This window comes from Triturus cristatus, chromosome 1_2 (assembly GCF_964204655.1).
Source record: "Triturus cristatus chromosome 1_2, aTriCri1.1, whole genome shotgun sequence".
NCBI lineage: Eukaryota > Metazoa > Chordata > Amphibia > Caudata > Salamandridae > Triturus > Triturus cristatus.
Window position 1 is genome coordinate 463,046,190 of NC_140580.1, and position 19,718 is coordinate 463,065,907.

Below are 19,718 nucleotides of genomic sequence, written 5' to 3' on the forward strand. Positions count from 1 at the left end.
CTTGCACTGCCAGCGTGCCGCGCAAAACTAGAGACCTTCACGCAAGCCTTGGGGTTTAAGGTGAATATGGATAAGTCGGTAGCACTTGACCTCTCCCTAACGCCCTCCACCCACGCACACCTTCAGGGCCTTCATCCCATTCAGTGGGCAGCAGACACGATTCCCTATTTAGGGATCCAACTAGCGCCCTCCTTGCCAAGCCTCGTAGCTACTATTTACGCACGACTGCGGCAGACAATCCGCAAGGAGCTGAGACAATGAAAGCACTACCAACTTTCCTGGTTCGGTAAAATAGCAGCGATCAAAATGACCATCTTACCTCAGATCGTATATTTGTTTCAAACATTGCCTCTCCGACCTCCAAAGGGGTGGATACAACAGACTCAATCAGACCTTGCACAATTCATATGGAATGGCAGCAAACCTCCATCTCTATTTCCAAGCAACCCAAATGCCCCTTCTCGTCGAGTGGAGCCGGTTGGAGTCAGAGAAGCACCTAGAATCCCCTTTCTTTGGAAGATGCACAGACCACTCAACTTATACGCGTCCCATATCACTCGGGTCACCCTTGAAACATGGGTTCATACCAACATCAAACACAATCTCACTACCTTCCCCTCGCTACTGACTCCATTGCTTGATAACGCCGACTTCCAGCCCAGCATGGATGTGGCAGCCTTCACACAGTGGAGATCCTCAGGGTGCCACTCTCTTGGCCATCTTTTTGATGTTGACGGGATTATTCCATTCCAACAACTCAAACTGAACTATGGGCTACCTGAAACTGAAAGGCTCCGGTATTTCCAAATTAGGCCTAGAACACTTAGTCATAAGGAATGGGAGGGGGTATACCATAGAGCTCGCCTCTCAGCATACCACATGGGGCTTAACAAAACCCTCACCAAACTAGTTACTTATTGGTACTATACTCCTGAGCGCCTTCACTCAATAGATCCCACTCAGGGGGCAAACTGCTGGCGAGGATACGGGAACGTAGGCACACTAGTACACCTGTTGTGGGAATGCACACACCTCCAGACCTACTGGAATCAAGTTCTGGATGAAGTGGACAAACAGTTAGACACAGAAATACCACGCTTCCCCGCATATGTCCTCCTGGGCCTTCCGAACCCTTTGACCTACCCGCTCAGATCCCATAGAGGTCGGTTGATGGCAATAGCTCTGGGCTCCGCAGTGCAAAACATACTAACACATTAGCGCACCTCCCAAATACCTACCCTCACAGGTTGACTATACCATTTGTGGCACACCCTGGGGATGGAGAAATTGACCTTGACAATAGCAGGGAAGGGATCCATGTTTAATGAGCTCTGGCAACCATTTTTGTCCCTTGTTACCCCCGAATTTAGGGAAATCACCTGTCCCAGGTATCTCTGCCTGCTACGGCTCTCTGACCCACAACTGGCAGGGAAGTAATGCCCACGTTCAAATAGCGGGACTCGGGCAACGCATATGATTGTTTATTTGGTGGACAAGGGGTGAGGGGTGGAGGGAGGGGTTCTAATAGGTTTCCTTTTCACGGTATGTCATGTTACGTTTTGACTTTATTCTGATGTGTTCTCTATAGTCGCTTAGCTGGGCTATATGTCAAACGTGTATCCATAGCAACGATACAGCTCTCGCAATACCAAACATACTGAATGTTGACAAATTTCAATAAAAAGATTTAAACCATAAGATAAAGGATTATTTAACTAAAAATCAGAATTTTCTTTTGACATGGACTTCTAGCTCTTAATTGCAGAGACACATTATGTTATTCCTTTTTGGGTTAATATTTAGGTTACAGGAATTTAGAAAGCTGTTCATCGTGAATAAATTTAACAGCAGAAATGGAGCATCGCGTGATGTAATACATATTTTATTGCTGTGTCCAGTAGAATTGTTTGAAATAAAGAAATATTTAAAAAGCTTGTTTAAAACTGTACCCATTAGAACAGTGGGGAATGCATTTTACTATAACATCAGTTGAGGTGACTTTCGCAGTTGAACTGTTTTAAAACGACATACTTAAGAAGGAAGGTTTTCTACGAGATTCTCTAGAGTCTATCCCATTCATATTTCTTTATTGTTTTATGTTATTTAGTGATTAGTGTGTTTTATGTAATTGTTGATGGACAATCAACTCTAAATGCAATATATTATTAATTGGTGTAACTCACATGAAAGGAATGGGTGGAGTTTCAATTGTTGTCTGAACCTACAATACTTTTCAGTTCAATAATCTTTGTTGGGCAAAATGTCAATATGACCGTAAAAGCACTTAGGGCCTTATTATAAGTTTGGCGGTCCGTGGAACACTGTACTCGTGGTGGCAATCTGACTGCTATGAGCATGGTGGTTCGACCACCATAGTACAAGTTGGGCAGATTGCCTTTTGTGAAGAACGGTGCCGAAATGCTGACACCACCAGGCAACTACGACCACAGCAGTCGTGGAGAGGGCCTATAAGACTGTGGGAGGCTTGGACCGCCAGTGAAACTACCTGCCCAATTCCGAGTTGCGTTATAGCCGGCATAACTGTGGCGGTCCAACCACCACGTCTGAGAAACAGAAAGGGAGGGATATAAGGCTGAAACTCACCTCTACTCACATCTTCTCGTGTTCTACCATCTTTGTGCCCATCAGCACCTCTTGCAGCTGCTCTACCTGCTCAATGATGTTCAAAGCCCAGTCTGCTGCGGACGAAATCGGAGGTAAGCATACAACTACCTGTTGCCATAGACTCCTCTGCAAAACGATGCCCCGCCATGTACCAAGCAAAGAATTAGGGGTCGCTAAGTAATTTGCATGTATACAGGGAACCTGTCTAGTATTGTTTCATGACAATCATCAAAAATACATCTGTAGGAAGCTCTCAAAGGCCAAAACATTGGTACTGCACAGGCTCACGGTACACAAATTATATACAGTATGTGCATTATTTTGTGTGTCACAACTGCACCTCCTCAACAATATCACACCTATAAATGACTGTCACACATCTTTTGCACGTTCTTACTTGCCTCCCATGTTACTACTGATCTTCACAAGTCATGCAGCTTGCCATTTCTCAACTGTTGGGGAAATTAACTCTAATCAAGCTGCTAGACTCCTTTTGCCCCTTATCACTTGGCTGCCATGTCACTACTTAAGTTCACTCATCATGCAGTTTACCATTTCTCAAGTGTTGCTAAAGTATGATTGAAATGACTACAACTACCATGAGGCCTTGTCACTTCAACTCTAACCAAGCTGCTAGACTCCTTTTGCCCCTTCTCACTTCTCTGCCCTGTCACTACTGAAGTTCACTCATCATGCAGGTTACCATTTGTCAAGTGTTGCTAAAGTGAGATTGAATTGACTACATCTACCACGAGGCCTTGTCAAACTAACTCTCATCAAGATGCTACAGTGAATGTGACACACTCACATTGCACACATCCAAGGTCCTGTTTTGATGTCAAAGAAATATCTATATAGATGTGTCAGTAAAGTCAAACATACCTTCTCTGCTACAACTTTGTTTTGGACTTTCACACATTACTCACATGAAAAGGCAATGTCAGTCGGTGGGATTATATAGAATCAGTTTGAGAACCATTCTAAGGGCACAATGTTAACACTCAATGCAGGATAGCTATGCCTCTTTCAGGGGTAACCTTGAAAGGCTGGGGCACTGGGGAGCAGTACATTTTGCACATGTCTGACAAATTCCATGTGCACTGGACCTGGAAACTGAAGTATATCTGAGACACCCAATAGCAGAACCAAGTACCATGCATGTGTAGGCAATTGGTAAGTGTAACTTATGAAAGCAAACAGCACGAACAGCATGTGGCACACATCTAGATGAAGTAGCTGTAAGATACACACACAATATGGACTCATGTCCATGCAGAACTCCACAAAGGTATGGCAAGTTGGCACCCTCCTTGTGTGGATACACAAATATCTAATTTCAACACGTCAAACACATATCATACCTACATCATAGGGAGAAGTGCAACCTAAATGATGTTGACAGTGGCCAGGTCAAGCTGAACAACATAGCATGTCACCCAATGCAGTGTTTGCCCCATTTGGATGTCATCCCACATAGACATCCATCCAAAATGTCCCCTTGCCCTGTGTAACTCCAGCACTGGCTCCAAGAGCACATCACACTAACCACTTCAATGGGATCGGCTATCAGGAAGGAAACAAACACAACTGCACTCATACATCACTGACTATAAAATATCATCAAATATTTAGAAAACTAATGGCAGGACTAAAGTATTCAAAACTAGGAAAAGTTTTATTCCATGATGGAAATTTATGATTCATGCCACAACAAGCACAAGGCTGTGACTACAGTGACACCAATTTTGCCCTTACAGACACTGCCAGGGAATCTCCTCACAAAGGGGCATCCATTGTGCATAGCAGGCACCCCAAAGATGGTACTTGGAAAGTGGGGGGCAGAGGTCTAGGGAGGGGTGGATTTGTCCTTGGGAGGGGGGCTTCTTGGGTTTGGGGGATTTTGGGCTGGGTGTAGCTTTAAGAGGTATTTTGGGGATTGGGTTCAGGGAGATGGAAAAACAGTTTTTCAGGGGTAGAGTGGAATGTGGAAGGGATGAGTTTGGGAGCAGTTTTTTGGGACTTTGGGTGGCAGTTTACAGAGGAATAAGGGGAAGCTCAAACAAGAGGGAGTCACTGCCTAAATGGGTTGCATGTTTGGGATGGGGTTCAGAGTGGGAGAAAGGGGGGGCAGAAGTTCTGCTGTGTTGTGTTGGTATCTGTTGTGTGGGGGACTGTGAGAGTTTGTGTCTTTTTTTGCTGGGAGTGATGTGGGTGTGGTGGGTGTTGTGCAGGGGTCTGTGGCTGTTGCTGGGATGTCTGTGGGCATGGTTGTGTCTGTGGAGGGTATAGTGTGTTTTGGTGTGTTGTCTGAGGGTATGGGTGTGCCTGTGGAGGGCTCTGTATGTGTTACTGTGGTGCCTGGGGTATGCTAGTGGTAATGGGGGTGGTGAGAGAGGTGCACTTCCTGTGTAGAGCATCTTAGACTATCCCTATTTGTATTTCTTTTCAGGAAATTATTACACATGCTCACATGATATTTATGATTGCCAGGGGATAAGGTATTCTAATATTAACAGACTGCTAAATTTTGTTCCAGACCTTCCTCCCAGCAGTACCCTCCCCAATACCCTTCCCTCCCGTCTAGCCACTCTGATCCTCTTTGCAACTAAGCTTGAGTTGGAGCTGCTCAAAGGTGGGCCTCTTGAGGGCACTGCTCGTGAGGAACTAGTGTAACCCTGACAATTGAAACACTATTGGAGATGAACTATCAACAGGCAAATGCACACTGGCTAACATTTAGGCACTAATGCAGATGGCACCGGTAATGTTTGCACTCTCTTTTTACTGTATGACAAGTACTTACCAATGGGAACTGCTGTACAATCACTGCATGTACTGTGAACTCTATGTCATGTCACATGCAATAGGCCCATCATCACATAAGAGACAGTAGTGAGGGTACACCACTCCTCTCACAAGCAAGACCAGTTGCCTGAGTAGTTCAATTATCACCCAGATTTACTAAGAACATGAGGTTCTTACTCCCTTCACACAGACAGGTGTCTGCTCAAAAGGAGAGAATTGGATGTGGACACGAATCTGTTGTCTTCCAGGTCAATAAGCCAATAGGCACAGCATAGCAGCAGGCACCTACTACAACACTTTAATGATGACTCATCTTATGTGTGGCACGTGGGCTACCACCAATATGGTTCGCAAAATGCCTGTTTTGTAACAACTCAAAGTTGGCAATATGACATGTATGACTCTGGCTAGGACTCAAACCATTGTAGTCGCTGTTGGGCCCTCAACTGCCCATCAAGGTCTGAGTAGGCCACCATCAGTGGAAGGGGGTCAGGGTCAGGTGTGAGCCTCTTCCAGGCTGGGAGGACTTCCCCAGCTGCACTTCCACTGTCTTCCAGGTCCAGCGCAGCTGGTCCACCCACCTCTTTCTGCAGTGAGCACTACGCAAGTTGAAGACCCCAAGGCCCACACATTCTGGGCGATGGCTCTCCAGATGGCCTCCTTCTGATGGGCGTTGACCTGTATGGATGCAATAGATGTAGAAACTGATTGTAACTGGAAGTTTGAGGATAACTTTCAGCTCGATACACATTACGGTGACATCTAGCACAAGCCTCCATCAAGAGTCAACGTATTACATGTGTCCATGTCACATGCTATGCACAAATAAAGCATGAATGCACACTTTTGTGGTCATCAGATGATTAACCTCAAACCTGGTCATGACCTACACTGACTGTGCCAGCCCACTACATCATGTAGGCTAGGCCCATGCTACATGTAATGTGATGTGAGGTATCATGACACACAACACACCACTTTGACCTTCTGTAGGGTAAACTACCTATGTATGACTGTCCTGACACCTTTCCTGCCAGGCCCATTGTATTGATGCATATGGTCCATAGAGGCAAGTACCAAAGTATATACAACATCCTAAGACTAAGGTCACAAGGTAAGGGCTGTCATGAGTGACACTGAGAGCTATATCTCTGGAGGCTGCGAAGGCATGTGGACTACTTATTTGAGTATCCTAGTAAGTCAACATAAGTTTGTGTTGTTTGTGCAGCCATCACAGGATACCCCTTTTGCCATATGAGGCACTGTAACAGGGATGACAATCAACATATCATTGTATGTGTTCTATGACAGAGAACATTGTAGCCTAGCAGATTATTCACATTTCTAAATCTCTTCAAAAGTAATCCAATGCTACACTGTCCATGTTGCAGATGTGTGACAGGCCTGTACAGTGTAAGCAACACTAATAGAAAAGTGTCAACAGAACTGTGGGAGTAAGGGGGCAGTCATTAGTGTCAGACACACATTAAGACTGTGGGTGAATAGAAAGAAGTATCAAGTCAGGGTGTCACCTTAGTAACCATGCCTAATATCATCCTTGTAACAGCTATCAGGGCTACTCATGCTACAGATACCTCCTTCTGGGAACATCAATGGATCAGCAGGTCTACAAGAACATTACTCTGTGCATCAGTTCTCCTGCCATAGTAACTCTGGCTGAGGCTGGGCAAAAGCACAGACTGCCCCAATATCAATGTCAGGCCTTGCTCACGGCAGGCTGAGGCTAGTTATTCCACAACGTCACATTTCCATCAATTCAATACTGTAAAGTCAAACTTCTGGCCATTCCATGTGTGAACACATGGTTGTCTGACACTCTGAAGGGGCCTGTGAGGCATAACTACCTCCCAGCCACTATTTTACAAAGTCTAATGTGGACTGACTGATCCATGGGATAGTACACTTGGCTAAGCAATTATCCTCAAATTCCTCTTACAGTATACAGACATGGCTCATGGTGTGAAGCCTATACATAACCATGTACATATTCCATGATGTGATTTGCAAACCCATTGTAGCTACTCTGAACTTGAGCCCTACATAGAGCTATGCATGTAACACAAGTAGAAATCACCCTCATCACATAGTCCAATGGTGGCATGTCTCCACAAAATCCAGGATCGAAATCCAGAGTCCTATAATCCATTACATGTGTGCCTTATGTAGAGGGCCACACAATATATGCAAGCAAGATAATGCTTATACTCTGACTCCCAGAGGCACATTGTAGCATGTGGGAAAAGAAAGGAAGCAGTGAAATGGAGCTAAATATATATTTGAGAAACTTGCCTGTTCCTCTGGTGAGCCATAGGGCTGAGAATACAGGGGAAGGACTTCATCCATGAGGGTATCCCGCTCCTCTGAGTGAAGGGATGAGCCCTTTCCCCTGTAGTTTGTGCCATGATTGCTCCCAGAGGTGGCAAACAGCAGCTAAGATGGAGGAAGTGTTGTCAGCAGCAGTGTCAGGAGGCAGGTGAGATTTATTCCAGCCGTCGTGGAAATGTACCCCACATATGCGGTCAGCACCGTTAGCACACACAGCAACTGTACTGCAACTGTCATTATCCCCAATGTTAGCCTATGGCTGTGACTGCTGTGCATGCGACATCCCACCACACCATTGGGTACCGGCAGTGGTGTACGTTTGACATGTCCTATTTGTGAGTTCAGGCATCCGCCATGTTAGCAGTTGGGAAAACTGTACATAGGCAAAATGTGCGCAGCACACTGTACACCACGGGTGGCGATAATACATGGTATGCTATACTCACAATAGTGGCAATTTAAATTCTATGAATTGATGATGTGCCCTTTTCTGTTACAGACCTGTGAAGGCCACCTTGGGGATGAAAAGTGGATGTTCAAGATTTGACAATGATATGAAATGCGTACCGCTTGATGAAACATTGATGTTACGACACATGACTTTTGCCTTACTCTTCACATATGTTATGTTATGTTATGTTATGTCATGTTGTTTAGGAACTTATGTAAGCGCACGTTCACCAACAAGTCTCTTGGCACTAATGCACTGTACTGCACTGCACTGCACTGCACACTGTGACCAAAATACATTTTTGTGTTACTCCTCAAGTAAGTACCCTAGGAGAGATGCCAGCCTCCAGTGTACTGCCCATTTCCAGGCCTGCAAACCATTGAAGACTAACATATCATCCAGAAGTTCTATTTGAGCAGGCAAACAATCCTGGATCTCTGTCATCAGTTGGAGCCTGACCTCCAAACTCACATTAATAATCCTACCTCAATACCACCACTTGTTAAACTCATGTCAGTGTTGCATTTTTTGGCCACAGGCTCATTTCAATTCACTGTTGCTATTTCTAGTGGCATTACACAACCTATGTTCAGTTGGGTCCTCACAGAAGTTCTTGCAGCACTTTTGAGAAGCATGGGCAGCTACATCCATGTCCCCAGATGTGTGCATTTACCCACTGTGAAGGTGGATTTCCATGGAGTTGGTCACATCCCACACATAATTGGATCCCTTGATGGCACCCATATTGCCTTAGTACCACCACCCGTCAGGGAAAAAGTGTACTGGAAAAGGAAGCACTTCCATTCAATCAACATGCAAGTTGTCTGCTTACCTGATTTGTACATCTCAAACATCTGTGTCAGGTTCTCATGATCTGCACGATTCCTTTGTACTTCAGAACAGCACCATACCCCAGCTGATGTCACAACTACTACCAAAAAGGGACTGGCTTGTAGGTAAGTGTGATTTGTCCTGCCCTTGTGTGGGATATGTCACGAAGCATGACCTGAAAGTGTGTAACTAAATGTGCCCTTCTGTCTATCTTCCATCTATGAGACTCAGCGTATCCCAACCAGCTATGGTTGTGGCACCGTTGAGGAATCCTACAATGCCAGGGGAATCCCGCTTCAATGAGGCCCATGGAAGAACACAGTGACCAGTGGAGTGGGCTTTGGGCTCCTGAAAGGCAGATTCAGATGTCTGGATAAGACTGGAGGATCCCTTCTCTACTCACCTGGGAAGGTGCGTAAGATCACTATGGCCTGCTGCATACTCCACAACATTGCCCTGAGACGGATACCTTACATCACAGAGGATGCAGGCCACAAAGACCCACTAGGTGGGGACCCTAAAACACCAAATGAAGATGATGATAGTGGTAAAGAGGATGGAGCCTGCTTGCATCAGCATAACATCCAGAACTACATCTTCTGCTGTGTGGTGACTTTGAAAGCCTTGTAGTGATATTGTGAGGCAGATGTGAATGCTCCATACTAGGAATACATGGGTCTGGAGATATATGGGGAAAGGTGTTTGTATTGTAAGTGTAGCTCTGTTCAGCTGTAAATGCTGTTTGGCATTGTGTTCCCTAGAAGTTTACAATGTGATGTGTGTCATATGTATGTTTTCTTAGCCAAAGTGTTCTGTGTTGGTCTGTTTTAGGTACTTTCACCATGTCATCTGCTTTTGGACATTTCAGAATTGTGACATTTGCAGGTATATGAGGCTGTTCAGACGTACGAAGTAGACATAGTTACCTGGCTTCTATTGGACTTGTTCCTTGTAATGTCTTGGTCCTAGTGCAATATTTGTGCCATCATGTGATCCAACACAATGTTGTGTTGTGCCCAATTTAAGCTATCCTGCCTTTACATTGTCGTATTCCTCATTGTGTATGAACTGTATGTAGCTATTGATGTGTCTCGTCATTATAGGCCAAAGTGCAAAATAATGTAAAATAACTTAAATAATACATATAACTTATTTTTTTTATAATAGAAAATGTTAACAATTATAAATAATATATGTAATGTAAAAACAAATTAAACATATTTGTATAAAATATAATATATACACTTTATTAATAATATTTATACATAATTATTTTAATAGCTATTAAATTGTTTACAAAAAAATGTATAAATACATATATATACAAAAACACCAATAATATAAATAAAATATAACAAATATTTATAACAAATTAAAAAATTACAATATTTTTTATCTTTTTAAAATAAATTATACACTACATTAACTAAAACAGTAGAGAAAATATTGTATAGCGGAAGGGATAAAATTACTATTCCAACTCCAGAGAGTACAACAGTAGGTAAAGTATTGGATAGCGTAGGGGTAAAAATTACTATTCCCACTCTACTGAGTGCAAAAGTAGGGAAAGTGTTGGATAGCAGAGGGGTAAAAATTACTATTCCCTCTACAGAGAGTGCAACAGTAGGGAAACTGTTGGATAGCGTAAGGGTAACAATTACTATTCCCACTCCAGAGAGTGTAACAGTAGGGAAAGTGTTGGATTGCGTAGAGGTAAAAATTACTATTCCCACTCCACTGAGTGTAACAGTAGGGAAAGTGTTAGATAGCGAAGGGGTAAAAATTACTGTTCCCACTCCAAAGAGTGCAACAGTAGGGAAAGTATTGGAAAGCATAGGGGTTAAAATGACTATTACCACTACAGTGAGTGCAACAGTAGGGAAAGTGTTGGATAGTGTAGGGGTAAAAATTACTATTCCCACTCCAGTTATTGCAACAGTAGGGAAAGTGTTGGATAGCGTAGGGGTAAAAATTATTATTCCCACTCCAAAGAGTACAACAGCAGAGAAAGTGTTAGATAGCGTAGAGGTAAAAATTGCTATTCCCTCTCCAGTGAGTGCAACAGTAAGGAAAGTGTTGGATAGTGTAGGGGTAAAAATTACTATTCCCACTCCAGTGAGTGTAACAGTAAGGAATGTGTTGGATAGCGAAGGGGTTAACATTACTATCCCTACTCCAGAGAGTGCAACAGTAGGGAAAGTGTTGGATAGCGAAGGGGTAAAAATTACCATTCCCACTGCAGAGAGTGCAACAGTAGGGAAAATGTTGGATAACGTAGGGGTTAAAATTACTATTCCCACTCCAGGGAGTGCAACAGTAGGGAAAGTGCTGGATAGCGTAGGAGTATAAATTACCATTCCCACTCCAGAGAATGCAACAGTAGGGAAAGTGTTGGATAGCATTGGGGAAAAAATTACTATTCCCACTCCAGAAAGTGTAACTGTAGTGAAAGTGTTGGATAGCAGAGGGTTAACATTAACATGCTTATCAATTACATTTTTTCTTAAATTAAATAACCAATTAATAATTAATTAACAACAACATTAATTATGAATAACAATAAATAACAATTAATAATTACTTTAATAAACATTTAATTATTTCCCACCATATTCCCCTATAAACCACAAGCCACTCTTAAAATACATTAACACAATCAATATAATTATCAATTAATCAATTAATACAAATTAATTATCAATTAATAATTAATAAAAAAATGAAATATCAATACCAATAAATACACATTTATAATTACTTTATTATAATTAAATTACTGCCCACCCTACTTAAAAGGTTGTTGGATGGAGGGAGGTATGACGGAACCACGCATGCCACTACCACGCATGACTTTACAATGCAGTCTACACCACGAATAAGGGCCCAATTACGATTTGGGCTGGAACTGCGACGACCGTCGGTTGGAGCCCTCCAGCCCAAATAGTATTTGGCTGGTCAGATTCCTTTCCGACCAACCCATTTCGATGGGGTCGGGTGTAAGGGAATCCAAATCGTTTTTTCGAATGGCCTCCGACGGGCTTGGAGAGCCGGTCTGTCGTTCGGAAACACTGCTCTTTCCGGCCGAGGGATTACGATGGCATACCCACTGCATTTCTGTGCCGGCCTTTAAGACACAGAAAGGCATTGAGAATCTGTCTTTAGGAGCCCCCAGCAGGGCCCCATGGGTGCATGCCTGCCAAATGGCGGCCTAGGGTCACATATGTTGTTCCCCTGTTGATCCCTGACCCAGTGGCAGGCACCTTGGGGTGCCTGCCATGAATTGCAGGGATGAACTGCACCTCTGCTCTGTGCAATGAGAGCATGCACTCTGATCTCATTGTAAAATTGTAGCATCCTACTTCCTGGGCTGGAACCGACGAGAGGAGGTTGTTTGGTTCCAGTTCCAAACCGAACTCGGCAGGACTCCGGTTTGTCTGACATTGTAATGGTGCCCTAAGTCCAAACCATGCATGTCTGTACCACGCATACTACTATCGTGCATGTCCATAGAGATACATTAAAACTACCTTTACCACACATACTTTTACCATGCATACCTTTACCACACATACGGTTACAACACAAGTCTATAAAAGGTTTCTACACAGCTAAATATTTTGATTTGAGAAATAAATAATTTTTAACATTTTCTAAAATATAGTAACATTTACAGACACGCGCTTATTTTTCTTTCTATGAACATTTAGCCAAGAAATATTTTCAATTAAACAACAGGAAGAGATATGAGGATTTGAGTAATACATCAGAAACTAACCCGTTACAACTGTTGTCCTTCCTTTGTTTTATAAAATAAGCTGAACAGAACTAAAATGACTGCCATAGTAAGTTACAATGGTTTACTGAAACAATTCAAATAAATACACTTTCAGTGACAATATGACACACGTTAAACTATACATTCCAATGCATATGTTTGTTCAAAATGTGGTTACCTCTTCAAAACAACTGTAAAATGAGCCATCCAGCATATTGTGACCAGCGGTACATGACACTGCTCGTGCCCGTACGTCACTTTGGCTCTCTAAACAGTAACAGTTTACTGTAGAGATACTTCCTTATACAAGAGAAAGTAAGTACAGTGTTTAAGTAAATAACATAGCTAGTATGGGAAAATTATTCCACATGATTAATTTAAGGCATTTGTACATTTATTTCACAAATTTTGCCAACTTCTGGAAAACATTTTTACCCTGTACATTAATCATTTACTGTAATGTGAATATACTTTAGTCACATTTTACATGAAGGAAATAAGAACAGAAAAATCAATAATTTCTGAAATTAATTTAAAAAAAAGTTCAAACACCACTGGGCGAAACTTTAAAGGGCGATGGTAGACAGACACGGGGGCAACTATAATATTAAATCTCTACAGTTGGCATCCCTCTGGGAAGGTACTAGACAGTTTTTCTGGGTAAAATTACTATTCAAACTCCGCTGTGGGCATCCAACAGGGAAGGTGCTGGACAGCGTTTAGGGGCAAGACTTACTATTGTAACTCCACTGGGGGCATCCCTCAAGAAGGATGCTGGACAGTGACTGGGGGCAAAATTACTACTCTAACTCCGGTGGGGGAGTCCCTCAGGGCAGGTGCTGGACAGTGACTGGGGGCAAAATTACTATTCTAACTCCAGTGTGTGTGTCCTTCAGGGAAGCTGCTGGGCAGTGACAGGAATGGTGATTACAATTGATTTAAAAAAAATCTATTTTCTTTTCTTTTAGTGCCAAACATCTTCTCCAACTATTGTGGAGTCTCTGAATATATTCATATTTGAACACCAGTCCAACACAAGCCATCACACATTTAAAATTAGGCCAACTTTTACAAACTAGTCATCAAAACAAGTAAACATAACAATAGAAAAGAAAATAAAGCTAACACCTTGTGTATCGGTTTTGTATCCACAACTAAAAAATTGACAACATTGGACTGCGAAAACCTTAAAACTCAAACCTGATTCTGAGCACTAAAGACTTTCACACAAAGTAACAATGAAGACAATACTTCAGGTAGGCAAATCACACAATTTCATTTCTCATTCTATAACCAGCATTCTGTTTTTTGCAGGGTGCACTGTGCAAATAAGCTATGCATTGTAACAATTTGAACAGAGTTTCTGTACTGTTCCTTTTCTCTGTTGCTAGGCAAAATTAGCCAAACAATATGTTTTTCTTTCCAAGCAGGCAAATCATAAATATATTAATACAGCTTATACCTTTTCCTATTTCTTTTTGTCTCCACAATTATTAAACCTGCAACATTGAACTGAAAAACACACCAAGCCCTAACAGGATTTACTACATTCCAGACTTACCCAGAAAGTTCAAAGACACATTATTCTCTAAGTAAACAAATCTCACTTTTTAATTTCTCCTGTAACCAACATTTTTTTCAATAGGTTGAAAAATGCATATTAACCATGCCATATAATATTTTCAACAAGCTTTCAAAACTGTTTCTTTTCATTATTGATAGCATAATTGTTGTAAATAAAATATAACAAACTCCCACAGATCAGAGATGTGAGTTTATTGATGCGGATCCTTCAGCCTTTCTCAGATGATCTGCCAACATTCTAACAGGAGCTTCCAACCCCAACATTCTAAGGCTGGGCAAACCCATCAAGCGGGAGGAGGGAGGGGGGAACGGGAAAGGGGGAACAGGACCAGATTACAACACATCTCCCTGCATGACAGAGCAATTTACAACTTGACATAAGCGACTATATAAACATTTCCCAAGGCCTAAGGGTAAGTGGAGAAATACCTAAGGGTACATTATTTCCAGCAGACATGAACAATTGGGAAAATATTTCTCCAAATCTGAGATGAACAGAGAAGTACATAAAAATGCAATCCCATGACATCTCCCCACAATTGGTAAACTCTCTAACGCAGAAGGAAAGAGATAGGGAAATACCTGGATGGATTAGGGTCACATTTTGTAGTCAGATTGCCAATTTAGGGGCTTACGTACTCTTGCAACCTTGAGTTCTCCACCACTGGGCGTCTTTGTACTTTGATCATTCTCACAAGTGGGTTTGGAAACAGTAGTGCTTGGACAACTAGCTATGTTGTCCATGCTCCACGTGCCACAGTCTTCCAGCACTACTGAATTGTTGTTAACCCGAGTTATCCTCAGTGGTTTGGAAAATAAGGAGATCTTGGATTTAGACAGGGAAGGCTTCTTAACAACCACCCACTGACCTTCTCTCGACCTTTTTTTTGATGTTCCCCAATGACTATCGTACCTGAGCTTGTACTCTTGTTGATGTTTCTGTGTTTTCTCCAACACGGCGTCTCTGTCCACCCACACAGTAGTTCCTCCATTTAGCCAGTTAGGAGTACGTTTGGAGCCATGGTTCCTCCCTTTGAGAGAAACGAACGGTGACACTCCTGAGACAGCGTTGGGCGATGTATGATAAGACCACAACATTTTCCTAATGGCTTCCTCCACCGGAACCTGGGAGCTCAATGCCAGCTGGATGGTGTCCTTTAACATCCTGTTTGCCCTTTCCACCAATCCATTGGCTTTGGGACAGTAGAGTGGGGACTTGAGATGCGTGATGGACAGTGTGGACATAAACTGCTTCATTTCTTCTGAGGCGAATTGGACCCCGTTGTCAGTTATTATGACGCCTGGTATACCTTCTTTGGAAAAGGTGTCTCTCAAGAAATTCAATAATGACGCAGTAGTGATGGATGATACCATTCTCGTTTCGATCCAATGAGAGTGGTAGTCAATAAGAACAAACATGAACCTATGAGATTGGTTCAGTAGATTTAGGGGCCCAATTATATCTAATCCCAACTTTTCTCAGGGTACGGTGGGGACCTCCACTGGGAATAGCGGCGATTTGCGGACGACTTTGGTTTTGTCACAGGAGCCGCAGGCTGCACAATTCTTCACTTGATCCTCCACGCGTGAATCCATCCCGGGGAACCAATAGTGCTGCCTGATCTTGCTTTTCGTCATGCTCCTTCCCGGGTGGCCTTCATGGGCAATATGAATTATTCTTTCATACATGTTTGCCGGAGGAACGATCTTACTTCCCCTACAAATCAGGTCCTTGACGATGGATAATTCATCTTGCACCGGCCAGAATTGGCGGATAGATTCGGGCACCTCCTGCTTGTTAACAGGCCAACTACTGCGAATCATATTTCTTAATGTAACGAAATCCTTGTCATCTCTTATGGATTCCTCCCACTCCTCGCGATTGATGGCCGGAATTTCAACCAAAAGGATTGTCTCCTCCGGTGGGTTTTGCATCGGGTCCCCACTGGTCATCGGTAGCCTGGAGAGACAGTGTGCTACCCTATTCTCACTTCCCGGGACGTATATCATGGTGTAGTTGAACCCTTGTAGACTCAGCACCCATTTAGATATTCGTGGAGTGGTATTTTCCAGGCGTTTAGTGGAGAATAATGGCAGTAATGGTTTGTGGTCCGTTCTCAACACAAACGGGATGCCCCATTAGAAGTACTTGAAGTGGTTTATGGCCCAGTAGCACGCCAAAGCTTCTTTTTCTATTGTAGAGTAGTTCAGCTCGGCATCTCTCAAAGTTCTAGAAGCGAAAGCAATCACTGTCTCTTGTCCGTTTGTCCTCTGCATAAGTGAAGCTCCCAACCCCTTCGCACTAGCGTCTGTGGTAAGAGTGGTTTTGGCGTTTGGATCGAAAGCACTCAGAATAGGTGCATCAACAATGGCTTCCTTGATGAGTTGGAAAGCTGATTGATGATCTGGATTCCAATCAAACTCAGACCCCTTCTTCAGCAACTCTCTGAGGGGACGCACCTGATCTGCAAAGTTTTTGACGAACTTGGACATATATTCCGCTAACCCCAGGAATGATTTGAGTTAATCCTTGTTGGTGGGCGCTGGGGCTAGCTTAACGGAGTCTACTAGACTGGATTTGGGCTTGATTCCCTCACTTGAGATGGTGTGACCGAGATAGACTACAGATTCCACCCCGATTTTGCATTTGTCTTTCTGAGTGGTGAAACCTGCTTTACTGAGTCTGGTCAACACTGCTTCCAAAGTTTTATTATGTTCCTCAGATGATGAACCGTGAATCAGGATGTCGTCTTGGAAAGAGAGTAAACAGACCATTTAAAATGGGGTCCAAGGGATATATATTTTAAAGACCCACACCTGATTTTATCCCCAGCACCAACTGAATGTATAACACACGAAATACAGGGGGTCTAACAGCCAGATTAGAGAGGCTACACTATCGATACTGAGTCAACAAGATCTCAAAATATCTTTAACTCACATACATAACGTATTAATAAAGATGAAGAAAGAAAAGGCTAACACTACATGCATAAAAAAGACCGGTACATCATTGATTATTCACAAAATGGCTGATTAATCCACAACAGATTGTAAAGGGTTTCCATCAAATTAGACTCAATGATCAGTCATATCATTTGGCCAAACCCATGTGCAAATGAAGCTGGTCCCCTGATCAGTGGGACACTCAGCTCCGCACCTTATTGTTGTATCAGGATTTGATCCACCAAATACACAAACTGTCCATAATGACTGATCTTTTAATGGTAAAGATAGAAAAAATAGTGCAACGAACAAAGAAGTGATTTAAAATAGGATGGAATGTCCTCCTTTTAAATACTTTATTCTGCGGACTGGACACACCTCCTAATTAAAAAATAGAACAGTGCAAAAGAAGACAGTGACAATTATCTGTCTACATAAGGGCCAACATGTTTCTGCCTAACGGGTATTGAATCCCTTGGCATTCGTCAGGGCCTCTGTTCGTATAATAGTTGCACTCCTAATAGTGAAATATAGAATTCACCACCATCACCAAGAACAAATTAAAGTAAAAATGGTTCGGAACGGTACAACCTGTAACAACCATGAACATTAGCCCTCCGATTCACAATGGTTACTGTGAATTCCTTTGTGGTAGGGCAATAGACCTCACCTCACCTGGACACTGCTCAGGTACTAGGAGGCCCCGCACTTTCCGTCGGTACCTCAAGCTCCCATCTGAGACTCCTCCCCCAAGTCTCAGATGGGAGCTTGAGGTGTGAAAAGCTGAGCCTGTCAGCGATAAATTCGAAGCAGGCTGGATAAGCTTGTGAGGAGAGTTTGAAGTGCAATGTTATTTTTCCCCAGCAGGAGGAGCAGTGCCGGAGAAGACGGGAGCAGTGTCTTACTACTGAGCGGCCTCTGTGGAATCCAGTCACGGAGGGGCGGGAACACCAGGAAGCGGACAATGTCCTTCACTGAGGTAGGAAGTGAATGCCGCCTCAGCGCTGACAGCAATGCGAAACTCCGAAGGCAGAGGAGGTAGGCACCAACACGCGCGAAGAGCAGCACTGGCACAACCAGCCCTCCCGGAACACAGCTTTGCGGAACAGCAATCAATCGCTGGAGATGCAGCAACGACAGGGAATAGCGCCTAGCACCAGAACAGCGGGGGACTCACGAGCACGGAGTCGATAGCGCTTCCTCTGAGGTGAGTCACGGAACTTCACAACTTATCCATGGGAACGAAAGGCCAGCGTCCGGGCAACCAGGAATGACAAGTAGCAACCTCATGGAACATCGCACTGAACCCGGGCATCCAGGGACTCACCAGCACGAAGCGCAGAAATGCAGGAACGATCCCCTCATAAAGCGGCCACTCACCACATGGACGATGGCACACTGGAACCGTGGGGGACCCCGCTGCAGGAGCCGGACAGCCAGGAAAATCCAGCGAAAGGCGGTAAGACACTGGGGGAAGGATCCGGACCGTCCCCAGCACGGTAAGATACTCGTCGCCAAATAATTGTTGTATCCTTCAGCCTTTCTCTGATGATCTGCCAACATTCTAACAGGAGCTTCCAACCCCAACATTCTAAGGCTGGGCAAACCCATCAAGCGGGAGGAGGGAGGGGGGAACGGGAAAGGGGGAACAGGACCAGATTACAACAATAATGTTAACAAAAATTGTTTTTTTCCCCAACAGGCATATAAACAGAGTACATAAGGAAATAAACATTTCAAAATGTTATTGAAGCTTATGCTTTTTTCCCAATGGAATCTAAAGAAATGGCTATACCAAGGCAAGCAACATACGTGAAATCAAGAATGAGAAAGCAACTACTCAAATATAGTGGCTACCCTTATTGTAAGGCTAGATTGAATGAGCCCAGGAGCCATTGAAGGTGTGTGCAATATTTGTCATCCCTTTGCACAGGCACTTTTCAAACATCTTGCATCCTCCTCCAATGAACCCTGTGGCACATCTTGAGGGAAGTATCACATAACATTCTCATCAGTGTAGCTAGTAGTATGCCTGCAATACCCAGCCTCTGAAGGATGCTGCAGAGACAAAAAGACACTACTAATCCCCAACGTGTGACCCCACAAACCATTTCTGAAAATAGTGATATTTGGATGACTGGTACTTTCAAATCCACACTCCAGCCATTCACCCAAATATACACTTTTTATGCCTAAGTAAATATTACAACCATGCCATTGGTAGTCACTTTATTACCAGACAAACATTCCTGAACATGTTCTGCATTTTTGTTAGTGAGAAAAGCCAAAACCTTGAATAAAAGCCCTAGAAAAAGTGATTATTAAGTTCGAAATATCAATGATTAATACCATTAC